The sequence below is a fragment of the Triturus cristatus genome, chromosome 5_1 (assembly GCF_964204655.1).
Source record: "Triturus cristatus chromosome 5_1, aTriCri1.1, whole genome shotgun sequence".
Classification (NCBI taxonomy): Eukaryota; Metazoa; Chordata; class Amphibia; order Caudata; family Salamandridae; genus Triturus; species Triturus cristatus.
This window is the reverse complement of record NC_140587.1, coordinates 785,683,576-785,708,296: the sequence shown is the minus strand read 5'-3', so window position 1 is coordinate 785,708,296 and position 24,721 is coordinate 785,683,576. Positions and strand designations below refer to the sequence as shown.

Here is a 24,721-nt window from a genome sequence, read left to right as displayed (position 1 = left end):
CACCCCGAATGCTCTGCGTATTTTAATTTCGGGATTTGTTAACTATATGGCCGATTTAGGTTTGTGCACTAATTTTAATATATCTTTTATAATGACCTGCGGTCCTAAGAATTATAAAATTTCAAAGATTACGATAGGTCAAAACACTCTAAAAAGCACTTGCACTTTCCCCTACTTGGGTCTGTTATTTTCTAATAGCGGTTCATGGCAACCCCATGTCGCAATGGGGAGAAATAAACTTTCCAAATCTATTAACTCTGTTACCTCTCTTCACCAACCCCGCCAGGCCGATGTTGTTTCCAGCCTATTACAAGTTTACCGGACCCAATGTCTCCCAACTGGAACGTATGGAGCAGAAGTCTGGGGATTCTCAAATTGCTCAGAATTACAGAGAGAAGAGAATAGATTTTGCCGGAAGATCCTGGGGGGAGTTATTAGTGCACCGACCTTCGTATGTCACAATGAATTAAAATTACATTATATTGAGGATTTTATAAGAGCCAGACCTGCATTATTTTGGTTAAGGATTTGGCAAAACCCAGCAGCCTCCCTTTCCCGTGAGATCATTATGGATTGCTTGCAAAGTGAGAATTTGAGTCTAATCCCATGAATAAATGCGGTAGAAAAGAGCCTTGTGAGCGTCAATAATGGTCACCTATTTTCAAACCCCGACCAGATTGACTGCTCCCATAAAAATTTAGTGAGAAGGGCACTCTATCAACATTTCCATAATGAGAGGGAAAGAGTGGACTCACTGAAACAATCCACAATAAACTACTTAATGATCCGGGAATTACATACTGAATCTCTGATGTTACCCCAGCCCTATTTACGAAAAAAAATGGGCAGGTGGAACAGGATCTTATTATTTAGATTCAGGGACAGGAGCATTGTAAATCTTATCTGCTTCCCACTGGGCTACACTAAAAACCTGTCAAAATTAAATTGCCCTTGTGACCTTGGTGGTACCCAGAGTATGCTCCATTTTATTTTTGGCTGCGGGTTTTACAGGAAATATACAAAGTATTACCTGACCCCTTATTGCAGGAAACACAATCTGATTGATCACAATCATGCTTTTAGACACTTTTTAATGCTTGAATCAGATGAATTAATTTTTAGAGTTACTGGCTTCCTCAATGCTATTGTACGTTCACGCAGGTCTTTGAAAATCGAGTAATTTTATTTTGTATCTTGCACATCAAAGCCTAATTTACATAAATGTAATGATTTGCATCTGTTTACATATGCATTTTTGCACTTTGAAGCCTAATTTGCACAAACTTAACGTACCATACTAGTTTACATATGCATTTTGCACTTTAAGGCCTAATATGTATGAACATAATGCAACATGTCTGCCTTGCTCCTATAAAACCAGAGGTTACATCTCAGCATATTTTTATATATTGTATGTATATGCATAGTTTAGTAAGAAAGTATATTTGTATTTTATTTGTTGTCTTTGTAAGTCATACTTTTTGTTACCTATCATAAATAGTGGCCCGAAATTGAAGTATCAAACTGTGTATTTTAACTTGGATCTTGTGCTTTTATGGATGATTTTTTGAAATCCGAATAAAGTCTATTTGAATTGAATTAATTACTAAAGGCTTTTAAAATGGCAGCCCCCTGTTTTGGAATAGGGTGTAATTCGCTTCCTTTATGCCTGGGTTCTTTTCGGGGTTGGAGGGGGAGGTGGTCTGCTAAGGGTTTCGAAAGGGCTGGGTCTGATCTTAAAACTAAAATAAATGTGGGATCTGGACCCCTGGGTAATTACTCATATGAAGAAACAAACGAAGGGAGAGGGAGAGGATCACTCTTATTCCCCCTGGAAATACTAGTAGAAACAACAAAAGAGTGATTGATACATAACTAGAAAAACTAGCCAATAAAACAGCGTAGGGAAACAAAATTATTTTATAAAAGAACCCTCACTCACCAACCTGGTTGGTGACTTGCTTCATCATAGGTTTCCCACCGCTGTGGAATCTCACCTGGTCCTGAAGAATGCTTAGAAAATCCGAAACCTGCTAACCATTTCTTTCCACTTATTTTAAAATCGGACAACTCTGGTTATCCTAACCAGCCAGTCTAGGTCCGTTCCACTTGCTTTTAACCTGTTGTTGGTTTGCCTGGAATAAATAATTTTTTGGTTAAAACCAGCCACCTTTTAATACTTGCACCACTTTTCACAATCACTCTCCCAAACAAAAACCTGCTCCGCTGTAACTCAGGCGTTGAAGCACACCAGGGTGGCACTCGGCCTCTCTGGTGGAAACCCTATGATGAAGCATGTCACCAACCAGGTTGGTGAGTGAGGGTTCTTTTATAAAATAATTTTGTATCCCCACGCTGTTTTATTGGCTAGTTTTTCTAGTTATGTATCAATCACTCTTTTGTTGTTTCTACTAATTACTCATATGACCTGACAGGGGGGCGACTGGGGCTGCTTGGGGTGCAGGGGAGGGGGTGGCCTTACTGCTGATTGACTACAGCTTGTAAATCCCCCTTACCACTTCTTGCAGATGATCCAGGCCATCCAAGTGCTAAGGTTTCACCGCCTGGAGCTGGAGAAGGGAAGGGGGTGAAGGTTGGGGAAGGGGGCGGGGGGTCCCAGTTTCTACATGGACTTCTGCCGCTTTAAAGTGCGTGAAAGTTGTGGGAAAGTGCCCACTCCTGGAATGACAGCTCCGAGTCTGGGGATGCCACCCCGCACACACACACACCTATCACAGTTCGTGTTCTAATTCTCTTCCTACCCCCGCCCACAGTCCAGCCGGGCCATGCACTGAGATGAAAAGCTCTGACCCCTCCGAGCCGCCGTTCCCTTTAAATCCCGGTGCCCCCGAGCCGTGTCCCGCTTATACCGCTTTAGTAAATGTTGCCTTGGCTCCTAATACCCAACTTTAAGCAAATAAATACCCGGGAAGAGGGGCGGCTGCTGAGGCTCTAGGCGGGCAGATGGCTGCAGCACAAGACTGCGCCACCCCGTGGGAGCTGCACGGACCCCGTGTCCAGAAATAGAGGCGCTCCATGTCCAGAATTAAAGGCTAACCGTAACAATTTGTTTTTTTATAACAAACAAGCATGAGAACAGGCAGGAAGAAGTTTCCAGCCGTGCAAGTACCAAAATAGCAGAAGACATTTTTTATGATAAAATCTTTTTTGAATCAGGTTTTTCAGTTGTATATAATGTTGTCTTTGTTTGTATAAAGGCAACAAAAATGCTTAGCACTTTTTATTATAACTTTTCAACATAATGCACAGCAGCCACAATGCTCTACAACATAGCCAAAAGTTCTGGCACAACAGATAAGGTTCCAAAGGCGAGGCCTATTGGCTGTGCCAATGCTTGTTTTAAAATGGTGTAAATTCGTTCAGTAGTTCCTGAGAAATTTAAAGAAGAAAAATATCAATATCTTAGCACTGAGTGACTTCTCCCGAGTACGAGCTGACTTCTGATTGGCTGCCAACACTCCAAAGCAGAATGTGTTGGCAGCCAGCTTGTGACTCGGTAACTGAGTCACAAGAAATCAGTAGCAAAAAGGATAAAAAAGAGAAGGTGGCAAGTTAGAAACACCCTGACCCCCTAGGCCTGCTCAAGGGGTCCCACAAGAAGCCCCAGGAAAAAAAAAAGCTTTTTTAAAAAAAAATAATTTCGGGCGAATTCGTGCTGGGTGCGCGAATCCAGCCAAAATTATATATAAAAAAAAGCGCAGTCTCCCGCGCTTCGTTTGGTTCAAGCCATCGGGTGGGCCAGGTCCCAGGGGCAATTGTTGATTATGGTGTGGCGGCCCGTGGGGGCCCCCACAGCCCCGGGGACCACTACCTCCCCAGGGCTTTGTTTATCATATGCGGGGGGCACAGGCCCCCCGCAGCCTAAGGGACCGCCACCTCCCCGGGGCTTTTTTATAAAAAATGCGTGGGGGGCTCCTGCCCCCCATGGTGCCCCAGGGACCGCCACCTCCCCAGGGTATTCCTAATTATGTGGGGTGCCTGAAAGGCCCCCCCCCAAGCCCCGGCGACCGCCACCTCCCCAGGGCATTTAATTATTTTGGGGGGACCTCACAGCTCCCTCAAGCCCTGGGGACCACCACTTCTCCAGGGCTACATGATTTAAATGTGGGGGGCCACGTGGCCCCCCTGCAGCCCCAGGGAACGCCACCTCCCCGGGACTATATTCAAAATTAAAGTGTGGGGGCTCGAGCCCCCCACACTGCCCGGGGACCACCACCTCCCCGGGGCACTAATTATTTACATAGGGGGTCTGTTACGGCCCCCCAGGCCCCGGGGACCATTACCTCCCTGGGGCTTTAAAAATGCTGGGAGGGGGGCCACGCGGCCGCCCTCCTCGAACCCTCCTTGGCCCTGGGTACCGCCACCCCCCCAGGCCTGCCCACCCCAAGACATTGCCGTTTGCTATGACAGGGCGGGAGCACGGCTCCCGCCCTGCTAAAGCAAACTCCTGCTTTGCTTCGTTGAAGCAAGAGCAGGAAACCTTCTCTTGCTTCAATGAAGCAAAGCAGACTGCTTTTGGGCAAGGGTATCTGCTTGTCAGCAGCTCCTCTTGCCCAAAAGCAATGCCGGCTTCGGCAGGGGGCGGGATCCAGCAGGGACCGTGGGGGCATTGGGGCTCCCCCCATGGTCCCCAAGGCTGAGGATCAGCCCAGGGAGATGGGTCCCTGGGGCCAGAAGTGGCCTGGGAGGGGGGCCACTCGCCCCCCTCCCTGTTGATATTAAAATAATAAGGTAGGATGTGGTCCCCGGGGCCAAAACTGGCCTCAGGAGGGGGGCTATGCGGCCCCCTCATCCCCAAAAAAACAAGCTGGCCAGGCCCCGGGGGATGGGGTCCCCGAGGCCAGAAGTGGCCCAGGAGAGATGGGCCTCGCGGCCCTCCTCCTGAAAAAAGAATTCTTTAAAAAAAAAAAAAATTTTTTAAAGGAAGGCCGGCCCCGGGGATGGGGTCCCCGCGGCCATAATTGGCCCCCCTCCAAAACTTTTTTTTTTTTTTAAAAAGGCTGGCCAGGCCCTGGGTGACGGGGTCCCCAGGGCCATAATTGGCCTCAGTAAGGGGGCCACGCCCCCCCTCCAAAATTAAAATAAAAAAATGTAAAGGCTGGCCAGGTCCTGGGGAATGGGTCCCCGGGGCCAGAACTGGCCGAGGGATGTGGGTCCATGTGGCCCCCCCTCCTGAATATTTAATTATTTAAAAAAAGAAAAGCCGGCATCTCACCGGAGGCCCCGCCCCCTCCCTGCAGCACTCTGCAAACGCGCCCCTTGGTGCGTTCTAAGTTGGGGAATTAAGTCCCCTTCATTCCTGAGGGTCCCTGGGGGCCAACTGGCCCACCAGGTACCTCCAGTAAGCCCCACACAGTGGGATTGCTGAGAGGTGGTCTGAGCCCACGACCCTTTATAAACCACTCTGCAAACGCGCCTCTTGGTGCACTGCTGCTGGGGCGCTGCGGTCCTCTTGTGTCCTGAGGACCTCAGGACACAAGTGGACTTCATCCCCCCAAGCGACAGTGCGCCAGGAGCTGCGTTTGCAGAGTGGTGTAAAAAGGGGTGTGGCCTCGGACCACCTCTCAGCAATCCCACTGTGTGGGGCTTACTGGAGGTACCTGATGGGCTAATTGGCCCCCAGGGACCCTCATGAGGAAAGGGGACTTCATGCCCCAACCAAGAGTGCGCCAGGAGGCACGTTTGCAGTGTAATGGAAAAAGGGGGCATGGCCTGTGTCCACTTCTCAGCAATCCCACTGTGTAGGGCTTTCCTGAGGTAAGATGTAGGCTAGTTGGCCCCTAAGGACCCCAGGCAGCGAAGGGGACTTCAATCCCCATCCAAGAGCGTGCCAGGGAGCGCATTTGCAGAGGGGTGGGCAAAGGGGGCGTGGCCTGTTATGAGAACTTACCAATCCTGCTAAATGGTACTTACTGGAGGTAATAGGAGGGGTAGTTGGCCACCAAGGATGTCCTTGGGGGCCAACTACCCCTCTTGTTACCTCCAGTCAGTCCCACACAGTAGGATTGCTAAGACGTCTTCGGAGGCCATGCCCCCTTTCTCCACGACTCTGCAAATGCACTTCCAGGCAGACTACGGGATGGGGGAGGAAGTCCACTTTACTCCTAAGGGACTTTGGGGGCCAAGAAGCCCTCCTGGTACCTCCTGTAAGTTCTACATAGCAGAATTCCTGAGCACTGGTTGAAGGCCCAGCCCCCTTTCTCCACTACTCTGCAAACGCGCCTACTAGTGAAAGAAGCATTTGCAATGTAATAGGTTTTGCATTTGCGAGAGATCTATTGGCGTTGTAAATGTTAAAGTTTCTTACTAATGTTTTTGGGTGTAGAGTGGATGTACGTTGTGTGTAGTGGAATTATGTGGATATGTTGTGCAGTGAAATTATGTGGCTAGAAAGTATGTGGTATTTAGTGTATAGGAATTATGTAGAGTGGGATTATGTATTATGGAGAGTAATTATGTGGTATTGTAGTCTGTGTTGTGGAGTGGTAACCTCAGGCTTAATCTTCCTCGTTTCCAAACAAGCTAAAGTATAAACTCAATGAGACACTGAGGAGCACTTCTGGACCTAGTCGGAGGTATGAGCAGGGCACTGGAATTATGTGACTGTTCGGCTGCACTAATTGTTACATAATTAAACATTATCCACATTTGCCAAATATTCTGTCATCTGCTGCCTAATCTGCAGATTTGAACAAAAAAAGCCTTGTTTCTAGCTCAAACGCAAACCCAAAAATCCCAAACCCAAAAATGCAGCTTCACGTTTTACAGCGTGGTGGAAGGCCCTTTGCAAAGCTGAAATCGTCACGTGTTACTTATTGATAAATGAGAGTGTTAAATTGGTACTAATGGTGCACAAACATCTCTTCTTTCTGTGCCTCTCTTGCCTCTTTCTGCATTTCTCTTACATCTTTCTGTACCTTTTTTCCTCTTTCTGCACCTCACTGTCTTCTTTCGGCACTTCTCTTGCTCCATACTGCACCCCTCTTGCCTCTTTTTGCACCTCTGTTGGTTCTTTATGCACTACTTTTGCCTGTTTCTACTACTCTCTTGCCTCTTTCTGTAGTTCTCTTGCCTCCTTCTGCACCTCATTTGCCTCTTTCGACACTTCTATTGCCTCTTTCTGCACCTCTCTTGCCTCTCTCTGAACCTCACTGTAGGAAGGAGGAATCTGACTGCATGGTTGCCCCCACTTTTTTTCCTGGTGTTTTGATGGTTTTTGACTAGTATGGCTGGGAACCTGCTATCCAGGACCCCAGCCTATCTGCTTACTCCCTTAAATGACATGGCGTGCATATTAGATGCACTAGTGATTGGATACTGTGGTACCTTATGAGCCCCTAGTATATGGTACCTTAGGTACCAAGGGCATAGGTACTTCACAGGCCTACCAGGGGCTGAAGCATGTATTATGCCACCCCTGGGAAGCAGACTAAATCTGACACCACAGGCCTACTACTGCAGCCTGGGTGAGGTAGTGTTAGCACTCCTCACTGAGATATAGGTTCCCTATATCTCACCTTACACACACATATAAACCTATCAGTCACCCCCAAGGCAGGCCCTATCAATACTGAGGGCAGGGTGCTTGGTTTCCATGTGAGGGGGTGCCTCTGCCTGAGCAGGGCCCCTCTGCAGCTGGCAGAGTCTATTCTCTGTGGCTGTTTGTGGATGCGGTTAAACCATATACTCTTAAGTGCATTATAAACTAGCGTTAAATGCTAACTTTGGGATGGCTCCATCAAAACATGTCGTGATGGTGTCAAATGCCTTGGAATCATACCCCCACACCAGTAACTGGTGTAGGAGTATGACCCCACCCTTCTAGAGTGATAGAGATGTACCTACTGTGGAAACCCGGTAGAATCCTGAAAGAGCCCTGGCACCACAAAATGGATGCCACCAGCACAGACACTGGGCTGCCCTCCTGCTGCTGACCGAAACTCGCAGTGGAGGAGGCCCAACAATAGGCATTCTGTCACAGGGAGGTGTCACCACCTTCCAGACAGGTTTTAGTGTATTGGGGCTGGGTGGGTGCACTCCTAGAGTGCTTTGAAGTCCTGCACTGGGGGAGCAGTAGGCTCCTCTGTGCATATGCCAGCTCAAACCAGTTCAGGGGCTACCTGCCCCTGCTCTGGCACGAAACTGGACAAAGGGAAGTGGGTGTAACCACCCACTCCCCTGACCCTCCCATTGGAGTGGTCATAGAGCTAGTCCCTCCCTTTCTTTTAATGTAAGATAGGGAACCCTTGCCATTGCAAACTAGATATCCCTGGACAACGCTGTGAAGAAGAATCCTGGACCTGCGATGTTCCACTACCTTTGGAAGACTGAAGAATCTCCCTTGGAGTCAAGGAGTGACTCCCCTGCTTGGCAGGCACCAAAACTTTGAATCAGTGGTCGCAAACTTTCCCGCTCCTGCCGGAGCCCGAAGTCCCTGCAGCCCCAGAAGTGGATTTTCTGACTTCTCGATGGGCATCGTGAGTCCCCAGCAAAGCTGAGACAAGTGGACCGCACGAGTGACGAGGAACAGCAATACCCGTGTACCGTGCACTATTGTCGAGTACAGCCCCTTCACGACATTCTGCGAACCTTTGCATTGGACCACATGTGTTCCAAACCTCCAGCAGGATTTCCACCAAAAATCAGAGGCCTACCTTGTCCCGAGTGACCGTGGGCTCCTGTGAAGTGAATCCTCCCGAGGCGTCATTGCGATCCCTTGCCAGCTGGCTTGTGGGTCTCCTGAAGACTTTTCTATCAAACCAAAGGGCTCTCCTGGTTGCTCCAGGCCTGCCCTGACTTACCTTCGCTGGGTGAGTCCCTCAGACCTTGCTGGTCTGCACCGCTGACTTTCTTCACTTTTCACAAGACTTGCTGTTGCCAAGGCTTGTTGGCTCCAATCCGGTTGCCGATGCCTCAGCAAGCTGCAGACTTTGTGGAACACACTAAATCCAGCTCCTGGTTGTTATCGACACCTCCTGGACCTCGTGGCTGAAGAGTCAAGACACCTGTGATCACCTGAAATCACCCGACGACTGTGGGCACCCATCTTCCTGGGCCCGGGTCACAGGCAAGTGACTTTGAACACTGTCTCCTCTGCTATCAGGTCTTCTTTCTTTTGAATCCAGCCTTGGATTCCACCGGACACTTCTTCAGTCTTCACAAGCAGCAAGTCTTCTGTGGCTCCCATTGAAAACAACGCCGCGACCCGACACCAAAAGACACCTATGCACCCGGTTTCCCTGGGTGAGGTAACTCGTGCACTCCGGTGCTCCTGTGTGTGTTGCTTTTAGACTCTCCTGAAGTATCCTAAAACTTTAAAATTCCAACCGCAACTTGCTTCATTGAAGTCTATTGGGATCCGCGGCTGTGTTCTCACACTGCAGGCGTCTGCCCTGGGTCCTTTACTTACCTGCCTTGGGTGGATTACTGAGGCCCCAGCGCTTCTGAAGGCCCTAGGCCTTCTCCCTTCTCAAGTCGTTCTTCTTATACCTCTTTTTTAGTATATGGTCTGGTACGCCCCTAGGGCCCCAGCCATATAAGTGCTTAATTTGTTGTGAAACATTGATTTGTGCATATGTTCCTGACTTCTAATCTCATAAAGAGATTAGTAGAGTGTGTCTAGAAATAAATACATATATAATTTATATATATATACGTTTGTGGTATCCTTTCATTTGGTAATTCAAGAGATTATAAGGTAAAACAAGCTGCTTTACATTCCTCAGAGACTTAGCCTGAAGGCTGCTCTCCACAGCTACCACTAGGATAGCTTTCTTTAAAAGGTTGTTTTAAACCTATCTACCATAAGAGTCGAATTGTACTGGTGCAAGGTGGCCACTTTAACTAGTGACCAGCATATACCTGGCCGACTTCTCACATTGGTAGGCAGTGTGTGGGATTCGAGCTTGCCATTGTTTTACTAGAAAATCTCTATTTGAATTACTAACTGAAAACCACTAAAGGTACTCAAGGTACATATAAAGTCAAGCTTAGTATCAACAAGTTCTACTGAACTTAGAGCTGTGTGTGAAGGGATAGCACACCCTTGCTACAGCTCAAGCTAGGATCAGTAGGCCACAAGCTAGTGTAGGTAGTACAACACTGCACAACACTAGAATGTCCTCAAAGGGTGGAGCCAGTGGGTCTACTCAGACTAAGTATAAGGACATGACTTTCTTTGACTTGAAAGCCATGTGTGCTGCAAGGCACCTGAAGCTAAGACAGAGTCCCTTCACTCTACACGTGATAGATCTGCTGACAGCAGATGATCTTAGATTAGCTCTAGGAGCTAATAGGTCTGAATCAGGGGGTGGGTCAGCTATAGTCTCTGGGTCAGATGATGAAAATCAAGATGACTTGGACTTTGTGGTTGAAGGGCCAGACCCACATGGGTCTGAAAAGGACAGAGGAATTCTCCCTAAGAGAACTGACAGAGTGGAGGAGAGGCCTAGATCCCTTTCTAGGGAATCTGAGCACTCATATATCACTCTGGCAGGGAATCTGTCTAGCAGAGGAACATATACCTTCCTAGAAGGGAGACCTCCTCTGACAGAATGTACAAACTGCTGCAGTATGAGGAAGCAAGATTTGCCCTTAAGGCCAAGCAGTTGGCATTAGACAAAGAAGCCTTTGAGCTCCCGAGAGCTTCTAAAAGAGAGGGGTTATAACCCCCTGGTGGCAGCAACAGTGTCCCTAGAGTCAGAGATTACATTCCAGACCATAAGAACCTGTCCAAGGTTGTTCCTCCCTACCAGAGTGGGGATGATATCCACAAATGGATAACTGCTATGGAAAGGGCCTGTAGAGTACAACAGGTCCCCCAGAAGCAGTGGGCAGCAATCTTGTGGCTCTCCTTTTCTGATAAAGGTAGAGACAAGCTCCTCACTGTTAGAGGAGAGGATGCTGATGACTATGAAGTCCTGAAGAGTGCATTGATAGATGGGTTTGGCTTAACCACTGAGAAGTACAGGTTGAAGTTCAGAGATACCCAGAAGGCACAGACACAGGACTGGGTGGACTTTGTAGATTGTGCTACTAAGGCTCTGGAGGGTTGGATAATTGGCAGTAGAGCAACTGACTTTAAGGGATTGTATAATCTAATAATGAGAGAGCAGATCCTTAACAATTGTCAAAACCAGCTCTTACACCAGTACCTGGTGGACTCTGATCTGACCTCTCCCCAAGAATTGGGAAAGAAGGCAGACAAATGGGTCAGAACCAGGGTGAGGCCCAAGAACAAAGGTGGTGACCAGAAGAAAGATTCCACTAAGCCCAAAGAGAAAGGTGGGGATAATACAAATACAGAAAAGTCCTCTGAAGGGCCCCAAAAACCCAGTTCTTGGGGTGGGTCCCAAAATCCTTCCTCTTCCAATAAGAAACCATATTGCCATGTGTGCAAGCAACCTGGCCACTGGAAAACTGACTCCAGCTGTCCAAAGAAGGGCAATAAAGAAAATGTTCCTCCCACTGTAGCTCCAACACCTCCTATTATTACCAGTAGTAATCCCCCAGGTGGTGGGAGTGCACCCAAAAACATATTTGGGGTTTCTTGGGGAACTCAGGTGGACTCTGGCCTAACCAGGTCCCCTACACAAGCAACTCTAGTCTGTGATGGTGGCATGGGGTTTGCCAACTTTACCATGAGACCCAATACTTTGGACAGGTATAGACAAGAGCCCATGATCAATGGTCAGAAGGCTGTGGCCTACAGGGACACAGGGGCTAGGGTCACCATGGTGACAAAAAGACTAGTGCCCCTAGAACAGCTTTTACCTGAGTTTAGATACCAGATGACCAATATTGATGGAATTAGGACAGACCATCCCATGGCAGTGGTAAATCTCAGCTGGGGAGGGGTCACTGGTCCAAAGAGAGTGGCAGTGTCCCCAACCTTGCCTGTAGATTGTCTACTGGGGAATGATCTGGAAATCTCAGCCTGGGCTGAGGTGGACCACAATGCCCATTTAAGAATGTTAGGCATCCCTGAGAGAGTGGATGAGACCCTGAAGGCCTCACCTCCACCCCAGGAGAAATTAAGGGGAGTGAAGCCTGAAACCATGGATCACTCCACACAAACAGAGAGCATAGGGGGTGAGGAACAGTCCTCCCCCCACCAGACTAAAGGTAAGGGTCAGCTTTCTAAGGGAACTGATCCTGCCCCTTGTGAAGTAACTGCCCCAGAAGTGGTCAGGCCTGTCCTGGCCACATCTCTGATGGCAGGGGATTCTTCCAAGGTGGTACCCAGTCTGGAGCAGGTATCCTGCCCCTCTCTACCCTTCCTAAGTCAGCCCAGGGCTGCGGAGGTCAGGGAGGTCAGTGGACCCTTAGTGGCCCCCTGTCCAGAGGAACCCCCTCATCAACAGATTAGGGACACCCAGCAAAATAGTTCTAGCCAGGTGAATATTCCTCTAGATACTGAGGGATCCCCCTTGCCCCTAGCTACAGGTATCCCACAGATGGACTCTGTTGGGCGCAGGGAGACCTGGGACATAGTTGCCTCAAACATTCCAATGCCCTCCACTGTTCCAACCAGAGGGACCCAACCCCCAGCTGTAGGCAGCCAAAGGTTGACCCTTATGACCAGATATGGCACAGTCATGGACAGAAAGGCTTCCATGGTGACCAGTGTCCTGAGGAAGTTGAGACCACCCCAAATAGGGCCTCACATCCAGACTCAGACACCCCACCAGCCTGCTTCTGTACCAAAACACAATACAGGTAATTTCCCTAGACTTTGGAGAGACTCCAGAACCCCTTGGGGAAGGATTTCCCAAGTGGACCATGAGACAGGGAGCAACCATGCTAGTGCAGGTTCTTACTTATATGGCCACTCAGGAAATAAAGGCTAATCTGGACAAGGTTAGCCTTATCTCCTTTTGTTTGGGGGGGGGGGGGGGTTTATGTGGGAAGGTGGAATCTGACTGCATGGTTGCCCCCACTTTTTTTCCTGGTGTTTTGATGGTTTTTGACTAGTCTGGCGGGGATATCTGCTTACTCCCTTAAATGACATGGTGTGCATATTAGATGCACTAGTGATTGGATACTGTGGTACCTTATGAGCCCCTAGTATATGGTACCTTAGGCACCAAGGGCATAGGTACTGTACTTCACAGGCCTGCCATGGGCTGAAGCATGTATTATGCCACCCCTGGGAAGCAGACTAAATCTGACACCAGAGGCCTGCTACTGCAGCCTGGGTGAGGTAGTGTTAGCACTCCTCATTGAGATATAGGTTCCCTATATCTCACCTTACACATACATATAAACCTATCAGTCACCCCTAAGGCAGGCCCTATCAATCCTGAGGGCAGGGTGCTTGGTTTCCATGTGAGGGGGTGCCTCTGCCTGAGCAGGGCCCCTCTGCAGCTGGCAGAGTCTATTCTTTGTGGCTGTGGTTAAACCATATACTCTTAAGTGCATTATAACCTGGCGGTAAATGCTAACTTTGGGATGGCTGCATCAAAACATGTCATGTTTGGTGTCAAATGCCTTGGAATCATACTCCCACACCAGTAACTGGTGTGGGAGTATGATCCCACCCTTCTAGAGAGATAGACATGTACCTACTGTGGAAACCCGGTAGAATCCTGAAAGAGCCCTGGCACCACAAAATGGATGCCACCAGCACAGACACTGGGCTGCCCTCCTGCTGCTGACCGAAACTCGCAGTGGAGGAGGCCCAACAATAGGCATCCTGTCACAGGGAGGTGTCACCACCTTCCAGACAGGTTTTAGTGTATTGGGGCTGGGTGGGTGCACTCCTAGAGTGCTTTGAAGTCCTGCACTGGGGGAGCAGTAGGCTCCTCTGTGCATATGCCAGGTCAAACCGGTTCAGGGGCTACCTGCCCCTGCTCTGGCGTGAAACTGGACAAAGGGAAGTGGTTGTAACCACCCACTCCCCTGACCCTCCCATAGGAGTGGTCATAGAGCTAGTCCCTCCCTTTCTTTTAGTATAAGATAGGGAACCCTTGCCATTGCAAACTAGATATCCTTGGATGACGCTCTGAAGAAGAATCCTGGACCTTCGATGATCCACTGCCTTTGGAAGACTGAAGAATCTCCCTTGGAGTCAAGGAGTGACTCCCCTGCTTGGCAGGCACCAAAACTTTGAATCAACAGTAGCAAACTTTCCTGCAGTCCCTGCAGCCCCAAAAGTAGATTTCCTGGGTGCCGCTCGCAGGCGTGGACTTTGGATTTAGCTGCATCTTTGACTCTGGAGGAGCTGTTGGGGCATTTTTCATTGCGCTATCTATCCCTGAAGCCTGCCATCCTCGCTGGGACTGCGAGGCCCAGGGTGCCCTGCAACGCACTGATACACCGCACCTGGTGCCTCTTCCCGGCCCCTCCCCTCATTACTTCTGCCTTCTTAACGCCTCGCGGCCCCCGCTTCGCGGGAGCCGCTCGCAGGCGTGGACTTTGGATTTAGCTGCATCTTTGACTCTGGAGGAGCTGTTGGGGCATTTTTCATTGCGCTATCTATCCCTGAAGCCTGCCATCCTCGCTGGGACTGCGAGGCCCAGGGTGCCCTGCAACGCACTGATACACCGCACCTGGTGCCTCTTCCCGGCCCCTCCCCTCATTACTTCTGCCTTCTTAACCCCTCGCGGCCCCCGTTTCGCGGGAGCCGCTCGCAGGCGTGGACTTTGGATTTAGCTGCATCTTTGACTCTGGAGGAGCTGTTGGGGCATTTTTCATTGCGCTATCTATCCCTGAAGCCTGCCATCCTCGCTGGGACTGCGAGGCCCAGGGTGCCCTGCAACGCACTGATACACCGCACCTGGTGCCTCTTCCCGGCCCCTCCCCTCATTACTTCTGCCTTCTTAACGCCTCGCGGCCCCCGCTTCGCGGGAGCCGCTCGCAGGCGTGGACTTTGGATTTAGCTGCATCTTTGACTCTGGAGGAGCTGTTGGGGCATTTTTCATTGTGCTATCTATCCCTGAAGCCTGCCATCCTCGCTGGGACTGCGAGGCCCAGGGTGCCCTGCAACGCACTGATACACCGCACCTGGTGCCTCTTCCCGGCCCCTCCTCTCATTACTTCTGCCTTCTTAACGCCTCGCGGCCCCCGCTTCGCGGGAGCCGCTCGCAGGCGTGGACTTTGGATTTAGCTGCATCTTTGACTCTGGAGGAGCTGTTGGGGCATTTTTCATTGCGCTATCTATCCCTGAAGCCTGCCATCCTCGCTGGGACTGCGAGGCCCAGGGTGCCCTGCAACGCACTGATACACCGCACCTGCTGCCTCTTCCCGGCCCCTCCCCTCATTACTTCTGCCTTCTTAACGCCTCGCGCCCCCCGCTTCGCGGGAGCCGCTCGCAGGCGTGGACTTTGGATTTAGCTGCATCTTTGACTCTGCAGGAGCTGTTGGGGCATTTTTCATTGCGCTATCTATCCCTGAAGCCTGCCATCCTCGCTGGGACTGCGAGGCCCAGGGTGCCCTGCAACGCACTGATACACCGCACCTGGTGCCTCTTCCCGGCCCCTCCCCTCATTACTTCTGCCTTCTTAACGCCTCGCGGCCCCCGCTTCGCGGGAGCCGCTCGCAGGCGTGGACTTTGGATTTAGCTGCATCTTTGACTCTGGAGGAGCTGTTGGGGCATTTTTCATTGCGCTATCTATCCCTGAAGCCTGCCATCCTCGCTGGGACTGCGAGGCCCAGGGTGCCCTGCAACGCACTGATACACCGCACCTGCTGCCTCTTCCCGGCCCCTCCCCTCATTACTTCTGCCTTCTTAACGCCTCGCGGCCCCCGCTTCGCGGGAGCCGCTCGCAGGCGTGGACTTTGGATTTAGCTGCATCTTTGACTCTGGAGGAGCTGTTGGGGCATTTTTCATTGCGCTATCTATCCCTGAAGCCTGCCATCCTCGCTGGGACTGCGAGGCCCAGGGTGCCCTGCAACGCACTGATACACCGCACCTGGTGCCTCTTCCCGGCCCCTCCCCTCATTACTTCTGCCTTCTTAACGCCTCGCGGCCCCCGCTTCGCGGGAGTCGCTCGCAGGCGTGGACTTTGGATTTAGCTGCATCTTTGACTCTGGAGGAGCTGTTGGGGCATTTTTCATTGCGCTATCTATCCCTGAAGCCTGCCATCCTCGCTGGGACTGCAAGGCCCAGGGTGCCCTGCAACGCACTGATACACCGCACCTGCTGCCTCTTCCCGGCCCCTCCCCTCATTACTTCTGCCTTCTTAACGCCTCGCGGCCCCCGCTTCGCGGGAGCCGCTCGCAGGCGTGGACTTTGGATTTAGCTGCATCTTTGACTCTGGAGGAGCTGTTGGGGCATTTTTCATTGCGCTATCTATCCCTGAAGCCTGCCATCCTCGCTGGGACTGCGAGGCCCAGGGTGCCCTGCAACGCACTGATACACCGCACCTGGTGCCTCTTCCCGGCCCCTCCCCTCATTACTTCTGCCTTCTTAACGCCTCGCGGCCCCCGCTTCGCGGGGGCCCTGCAACGCACTGATACACCGCACCTGGTGCCTCTTCCCGGCCCCTCCCCTCATTACTTCTGCCTTCTTAACGCCTCGCGGCCCCCGCTTCGCGGGAGCCGCTCGCAGGCGTGGACTTTGGATTTAGCTGCATCTTTGACTCTGGAGGAGCTGTTGGGGCATTTTTCATTGCGCTATCTATTCCTGAAGCCTGCCATCCTCGCTGGGACTGCGAGGCCCAGGGTGCCCTGCAACGCACTGATACACCGCACCTGCTGCCTCTTCCCGGCCCCTCCCCTCATTACTTCTGCCTTCTTAACGCCTCGCGGCCCCCGCTTCGCGGGAGCCGCTCGCAGGCGTGGACTTTGGATTTAGCTGCATCTTTGACTCTGGAGGAGCTGTTAGGGCATTTTTCATTGCGCTATCTATCCCTGAAGCCTGCCATCCTCGCTGGGACTGCGAGGCCCAGGGTGCCCTGCAACGCACTGATACACCGCACCTGGTGCCTCTTCCCGGCCCCTCCCCTCATTACTTCTGCCTTCTTAACGCCTCGCGGCCCCCGCTTCGCGGGTGCCCTGCAACGCACTGATACACCGCACCTGGTGCCTCTTCCCGGCCCCTCCCCTCATTACTTCTGCCTTCTTAACGCCTCGCGGCCCCCGCTTCGCGGGAGCCGCTCGCAGGCGTGGACTTTGGATTTAGCTGCATCTTTGACTCTGGAGGAGCTGTTGGGGCATTTTTCATTGCGCTATCTATCCCTGAAGCCTGCCATCCTCGCTGGGACTGCGAGGCCCAGGGTGCCCTGCAACGCACTGATACACCGCACCTGCTGCCTCTTCCCGGCCCCTCCCCTCATTACTTCTGCCTTCTTAACGCCTCGCGGCCCCCGCTTCGCGGGAGCCGCTCGCAGGCGTGGACTTTGGATTTAGCTGCATCTTTGACTCTGGAGGAGCTGTTGGGGCATTTTTCATTGCGCTATCTATCCCTGAAGCCTGCCATCCTCGCTGGGACTGCGAGGCCCAGGGTGCCCTGCAATGCACTGATACACCGCACCTGGTGCCTCTTCCCGGCCCCTCCTCCCCCCACTACAAGAACCACGCCTACTATCGCGTGAGCGGGACGCGAGCGGGGCGCATACCGGGGCGAAGACCGGGCAAAGAGCGGGCCGTTTGAGGCCGTTCGAGCAAGGGCGAGCTAGGGCTAGGGTCCCTATCCCTTGTCTAAAGTCCCCACCTCATCTGGAGCCGTGTGTGACCATGACGACTAGAGAAACTAGGAGCAAAAGCGCTTTGGCGTCCGGGAGGACAATAGGTACTCTGGATACGTACTTTGCCAAAGCTGGGTCCCTTCTCATTGATGAGATCTCTATCCTTGAAAGGCGCATTTCGCAAGAAATTGATTGGGTTAGGAGATCTTCTCTGGGACCCCTTGCTCATGCCACTACTCCTGTAAAGTCGCCTAATCGTACATCAGTAGTCGCAGGGGGGATAAATGGCATGTCTGTTCTATCAGCCTCACCTGACCTTAATTGCTCTCTTACTCCCTCTACTGATTGTGATAACTCTGCCACTGTAGAGCTTAGCATATTACCCCTCCCAACATGTAAGGTTTCCTTACCCAAGACTAATGCTGAAGGAGGTGTTTCTAATACGAACAAAAGTAATGATAGAGAGCCCATGCAGCTATTACAGGGAGAGAAGGAGGGAGCTATTTTGAAAAGGAAAAAAGGGCCTATACGACAGGGGGTAGACAACCTAAGGCTTCCAAACCCAACTCTAGGGGTAAGGGAAACCACTTGATCCAGTCAGTAAAGGGCTAAAGTCGTCTCGTAAAACAAGAGCTTTGTCCCATCAGACTTCGGGAATAATTCTTCCTAGCCAACATATCCCTGTAGGGGTGGAGGATCTCACTCTCCCAGGTCTTCGCACCCTATTGAGTGAAATGCTTATTCCCCTAGAAGATCGTTTGGCTAATATGGAAATATGTTTATTGGATTTGCGAAAGGGACTTTTAGATTTAGTAGCAGGTCAAAGAGCAAGTGTGCATGGAGCTCAAGGGATTACTGCTGGGACTTCCCACACACTTCCTAATCCAGTTACATTGTCCCCTGCACTTCCAACAGCTACTCCCTTAGAAAACACCACTCCAGTCCCCCTGTCAAAACCTGCTCCTGTATTTCCTTGTAGGCAACAACCCCCGATAGTAACTGCTAGGAGGCCGAATTTAGTTGCCCCGGCCTCCACATCAGGCCAGGCGAAACCAGCAAATGATGCAATAAACGGTTCAGTCGGGCAAACTAGCCCCCACAATTGGCGAAAAATAGTAAATTTGCCCCCGGAGGCGGCAGTTTACACTGTCGTCTTGAAGGGGGTACCTGTGCTTCGCGGAAATGTGGTGGAACCCCATGACTCCCTACATAATAAGTTTACTAGCTGGCTTAACATTCACAGGCCCTTACCACCTAATCTCAAAGGAGAAATCCTTATGGTTAGAAGGGTTCCATGGGTTGGATACACCGATAAGAAAAGCGTGGGGGACTGCATAATTGTAAGTTTTAAGAACCCGAATGTTGTGTCTTACATCTGCAACTGGTTTGGGAATACAGGAGCTACATCTATTGAACTGGTCCATCTGTCATATTTCTACCCTAAAACATGTGATTCGATTATGAGTAGGGATGACGGTTGGACCGGGTGGGATTTGCTGACAATGGGTTTAGATTTAGGCCCACTTGCAATACCTTTACCAACTATGGCAACTATACACATCCTAATAGATATAGTTGTCTTGACCAGGTAGATTGACTTTATAAGGGACAGGGGTTCATGAGAGGTGAGACAGATATCACCACTCGAGAATTTGATGCCCTACGATGGGAGAATTTAACATCCATTACCTCCCTTGGTCAAGTAATTAATTCACCCCAGAGTTTACTGGGTTATAAAAATAACAATTCAACATTGATAGTCCCGCCTGTTCCCAAGGTTGTCCCTATTGTTCCACCTATTATGGAAATACCATTGCATGTGCCCACGGCTCCAACATTGGACACTGTGCCGGAGAAAACTGGGGAATTAGGATCAGAACCTCCAGCCGAAATCTTAAAGGTTCTTTCATGGAATGTGGCGGGCATTGCTAATAAATTAGACACAAGTGATTGGGACTCCCTAATAGGCAATAGTGATATCTGCCTTTTTCAAGAGACCTGGGCGAGGGAATCGCTGTGTAGAGTAGGATACGCAGTGTTTGAAATTAAAGCAACTTGGACTGGCAGAGGAAGGCCATCTGGTGGTTCGGCGATTTGGGTAGCCAGTCACATTGGGTGCAATGCGGAGAGTGTACCAACGCTCTCGCAGGACATACAGTGTGTCCTACTCAAGTGGCCTAATGTTTTAAATTTAGCAATTATCAACGTGTATTCCTGCCCAGTTAGTGTGGCCATGGAATCCCCCACACTAGATGATCTTTCGTGTTTTTTGGGTCATCTTCCTAATGACTACAAGATAGTGTTGGGTGGTGATTTCAATTGCCACTTTGAACCCCTGGAAGGTCTAAGGGAAGGTGCCCTTACGACTGAAGATGATTTCTGGGGTGTCCCGCCTTGTCAATCTCCCTATGTTAAATCTTGGTCCCCTCTGGCAGTACAAATCATGTCCTTAACATTAAACTTTTCTTTTAGGGCCTGTAATGGTCGTACCACCTCTGATATCCCTTCATCTTGCACTTTTAATAGGAAGAACCATGAATCTAGGTTGGATTATATCTTTGTAGATACCAGCCTTTGGTCTAAGATCCTGGACTTCAGAGTAATAATAAGAACGGACAGTGACCACAACGCACTTCTATTGGACATGGTGCATCCTAAATGTGCTGGTCGATCACTCTCCGCTGAGTCTAGTGATGATCGTGGGAACTTGGTTCTCAGCTCTAAGAGACGTAGGGTTAAATGGGGGAAATTGGCAAGCTCAGAAGAGACCATAAGTACAATTTATCAGCTAGCACTCCCCAAGTTAAAAGAATTGGACATACTAATTACTCAGCCAAGATCCTCGGAATTCAATGAGAAGTTAGCCACAATTCAGGAAGACCTAGTGGGAGCATTAGGTGAAGTTTTCTACCCAGTGGTACCCTTGCGGAAAAAAAAGACTCGAACCCCAACTTGGTACAATTCTTTTTGTAAAAAGATAAAGTCAGAACTAATAAATACAATAAAAACAGGTTCTGATAAGTGCAAGGTTACTGAGCTTAGGCGGAACTATAGGAAAGCTATGGCACTAGCGCGATCGGAATGGGATTGGAATAGATGGCAGGACCTTACATTAGCACTAGAAGCGAAGGACCCGAGAAAATTCTGGTCCTTGGTAAATACTGGTGCAGGAGAATTAAAAGCTGCGGTGGAGCCAAATATTGCAGCTTCTGTCTGGGAGGCCCACTTTGGCAAATTGTATCAAGAAACATTTGGATATGCCAATGTTGTAGCCTCTGCTGTTTTATCTATTCCTGCAGCTGGTTTTGAATTTACCCTTGATGATGTGGTCAGTGCAATCGAGGGTTTGGCGAGGGGGAAGGCCCCAGATCTCGATAGATTGCCTGGTGATCTTTTTCGCCTTCATCCAGAGATATGGGGCCCTTATTTCCTCATCCTCTTCAATTCTATTGTCGGAGGAATGGAGATCCCCTGTACTTGGCTGGGGGCAGAGATAGTGCCCATTTTTAAAAAGGGCTCTCCTCTTCTCCCGGCCAACTACAGGCCGATTAGTCTCATAGATGTTCCCCAAAAAATCTATTCTCGCCTCCTCCTGAACCACCTTTTAGATTGGATGGAGGAAAATAAAATCCTTAGCCCCCTTCTGGCTGGCTTCAGGAAAAATACGTCCACCATGGATCAGATCTTCCGTCTCGTTTTCCTTTATTGGAAAACCGTGAGTATCGAGAGGGAGAGGCTGTACATGGTGTTCGTGGACCTGAGGTCAGCCTTTGACCTGGTTCCCCGTAAGAAATTATGGGAGGTTCTAAAGGAGCTGGGCGTTCCGATCCATCTATTAAATGCCATAACTAGGCTCCATGAGAACAACTTTGCTCAGGTCAGGTGTGGGAGGGATGGAGCATTGTCATCAAAATTCCCAGTCCTTAGAGGGGTAAGACAGGGTTGCGTTTTGGCGCCGACCCTGTTTTGCCTCTATGTCAATAATGTCATATTACATCTTGACACTATTGGGGACAATGATGCTCCATCCTTGGCAGGCAGGAGGGTACCAGCCATTATGTTTGCGGACGATACCCTCCTGCTTTCAAAATCCCCGATGGGGATTCAACGGATTTTGGATGGATTTGGTCTTTTCTGTAGTCAATATGGTCTTGAGATCAACACAGAGAAGACCAAGTACATGATATTCAACCCATCATCCAAAACTAGACCCAATCCATCTCTGAGTTCAGTAAGAGGGTAAAAACTTTCCAGTACTTGGGGGTAACCCTCCATGAAAATGTATCATGGGAACCCCAAATTGCAAGAAGTCGGTTAAAGTTGTCCCAATTGCCAGGGGGAATTCTGAAGGTTGTAAACTCCTCCACTTATAAACCCATTAGTCCTGCAGTGGAGGTGTATAAAACCCAAGCTAAAGCGGCAGCATCTTATGGTGGAGAACTATGGGGGTATAAAGCGGGGGTAGGAATTGTTAATGTAGAAAATAATTTTCTTAGGCGTCTTCTTGCCCTTCCCCGCGGTACACCCCTTTTCCCCCTAAGATTAGATTTGGGTTTACCCTCCATAAGAGACGACCTGGAACTAATGCCATTAAGATTCTGGCACAGGCTTTGGTCCACTGGTGAGCTTGTACACTACAGGCAAGAGCTCATGTATGTAATGAACTTGAACCAGTGTGGCAAAATACCGTGGTTGGTCTCCATAAATAAAGAACTCTATCGGTTGAGACTCCCTGAATTATGGGAGTGCCCTGAACAAGGCTGCCATAGAGTTTCACGAAAATGTCTTGTGGGGATATATAAGGAGAAAAGTCTTGCTTCCCTGGTCTCTGCATCCAACAAAGGTATTTTGACTGATCGATTTTTGGTTTTCAAGGACGCATATCAGTTTGAAGGGTTTATGGACATTATCTTTCCCATTATATCAAGGAAATTGTTCATTCAATGGAGGTTAGGGACTCTGCCCATCAAAACCTTTACCTATAAATGGACAAAGAGGGATGATAAAATTTGTCCAGGATGTTGCTCCCATGATGAGGAAGAAATTCATCTTCTGTTTTTTTGCCCAGCCTATAATAGACCAAGGAAATTCTGGTTAGTTCCACTCTGCAGAAATTTGGGTATAAGGAGCCATCTGCACTCGTATAGAATACTGAAAACGAGTACAGCTCCCCACATAGTCTTTGCAATTGCCAAATTTTTAACAGCTATGTGGCGGATAAGGTCCAAAGTGTTAAAACAATGATTCTTGTTGTAATGAATTGCAATTGTTCCCTGTGATTAGTAATGCTATGTATATTGATTTTATGTATTTTAGTAATGATTTTTATATGTAGTGGATGTTTTATGTTGATATTGTACCATTGCATCTTTTATGGCCAAATCGGCCGAAATAAAGAAACTTGAACTGAACTGAAGATTTCCTGACTTCTCGACGGCCATCGTGAGTCCCCAGCAAAGCTGAGGCAAGTGGACCCCACGAGTGATGAGGAACAGCAATACCCGGGTACCGTGCACTATTGTCGAGTGCAACCCCTTCATGACAGTCTATGAACTTGTGCATTGGACCACGTATGGTCCAAGCCTCCAGCAGGATTTCCACCGAAATCAGAGGCCGACCTCATCCCAAGTGACCGTGGGCTCCTGTGAAGTGAATCCTCCCGAGGCGTCTTTGTGATCCCTTACCAGCTGGCTTGTGGGTCCCCTGAAACTTTTCTATCAAACCAAAGGGCTCCCCTGGTTGTTCCAGGCCTGCCCTGACTTACCCTTGCTGGGTGAGTCCCTCAGACCTTGCTGGTCTGCACCCCTGACTTTCTTCACTTTTCACAAGACTTGCTGTTGCCAAGGCTTGTTGGCTCCAATCCGGTTGCTGACTCCTCAGTAAGCTGCAGACTTTGTGGGACACGCTGAATCCAGCTCCTGGTCATCGTTGACGCCTCCTGGACTTCGTGGCTGAAGAGTCAAGATACCCATGCTCACCTGAAATCACCCGACGACTGTGGGCACCCATCTTCCTGGGCCCGGGTCACTGGCAAGTGACTTTGAACACTGTCTCCTCTGCTTTCAGGTCTTCTTTCTTCTGAATCCAGCCTTGGATTCCACCGGACACTTCTTCTGTCTTCACAAGCAGCAAGTCTTCTTTGGCTCCCATTGAAAACAACGCCGCGACCCGACACCAAAAGACACCTATGCACCCGGCTTCCCTGGGTGAGGTAACTCGTGCACTCTGGTGCTCCTGTGTGTGTTGGCTCTAGAACTACTTACCCTGTAAGTGACTTGCTTGTAGACTTTCCCGAAGTATCTTAAAACTTTAAAATTCCAACCGCGACTTGCTCCTTTGAAGTCTATTGGGATCCGTGGCTGAGTTCTCACACTGCATGCATCTCCCGTGGGTCCTTTACTTACCTGCCTTGGGTGGATTAGTGAGGCCCCAGCGCTTCTGAAGGCCCTAGGCCTTCTCCCTTCTCAATTCGTTCTTCTTATACTTCTTTTTTAGTATATGGTCTGGTACGCCCCTAGGACCCCAGCCATATAAGTGCTTAATTTGTTCTGAAACATTGATTTGTGCATATGTTCCTGACTTCTAATCTAATAAAGAGATTAGTAGAGTGTGTCTAGAAATAAATACATATATATTTTATATATATACCTCTGTGGTGTTCTTTCATTTGGTAATTCAAGAGATTATAAGGTAAAACAAGCTGCTTTACATTCCTCAGAGACTTAGCCTGAAGGCTGCTCTCCACAGCTACCACTAGGATAGCTTTCTTTAAAAGGTTGCCTTAACCCTATCTACCATAAGAGTCGAATTGTACTGGTGCAAGGTGGCCACTTTAACTAGTGACCAGCATATACCAGGCCAACTTCTCACACTCACTCTCTTCTTTCTGTACCCCTCTTCCCTCTTTCTGTACCTCTTGTCCTTCTCTGCACACCTGTTCCATCTTTCTGCACCCCTTTTGCCTGTTTCTGCAACTCTGTTGCCTCTTTCTGCACTTCTATTGCCTCTTTCTTGCACCTCTCTTGCTTCTTTCTGCACCGCTGTTGTCTCTTTCTGCACCCCTGTTGTCTCTT

At 49.6% G+C, this 24,721-nt stretch overlaps 1 long non-coding RNA gene across 1 annotated transcript in view; it reads left to right on the top strand.

Moving 5' to 3' along the window:
- LOC146831478 (uncharacterized) overlaps window positions 1–23,162 on the top strand; it is a 28,875-nt gene extending 5,713 nt beyond the window's left edge. Inside the window, exon 3 of the long non-coding RNA XR_014961299.1 lies at window positions 23,046–23,162. This is a non-coding gene — a long non-coding RNA (uncharacterized LOC146831478). The remainder of the gene's footprint in view (window positions 1–23,045) is intronic.
- Window positions 23,163–24,721: the final 1,559 nt, after the last annotated feature.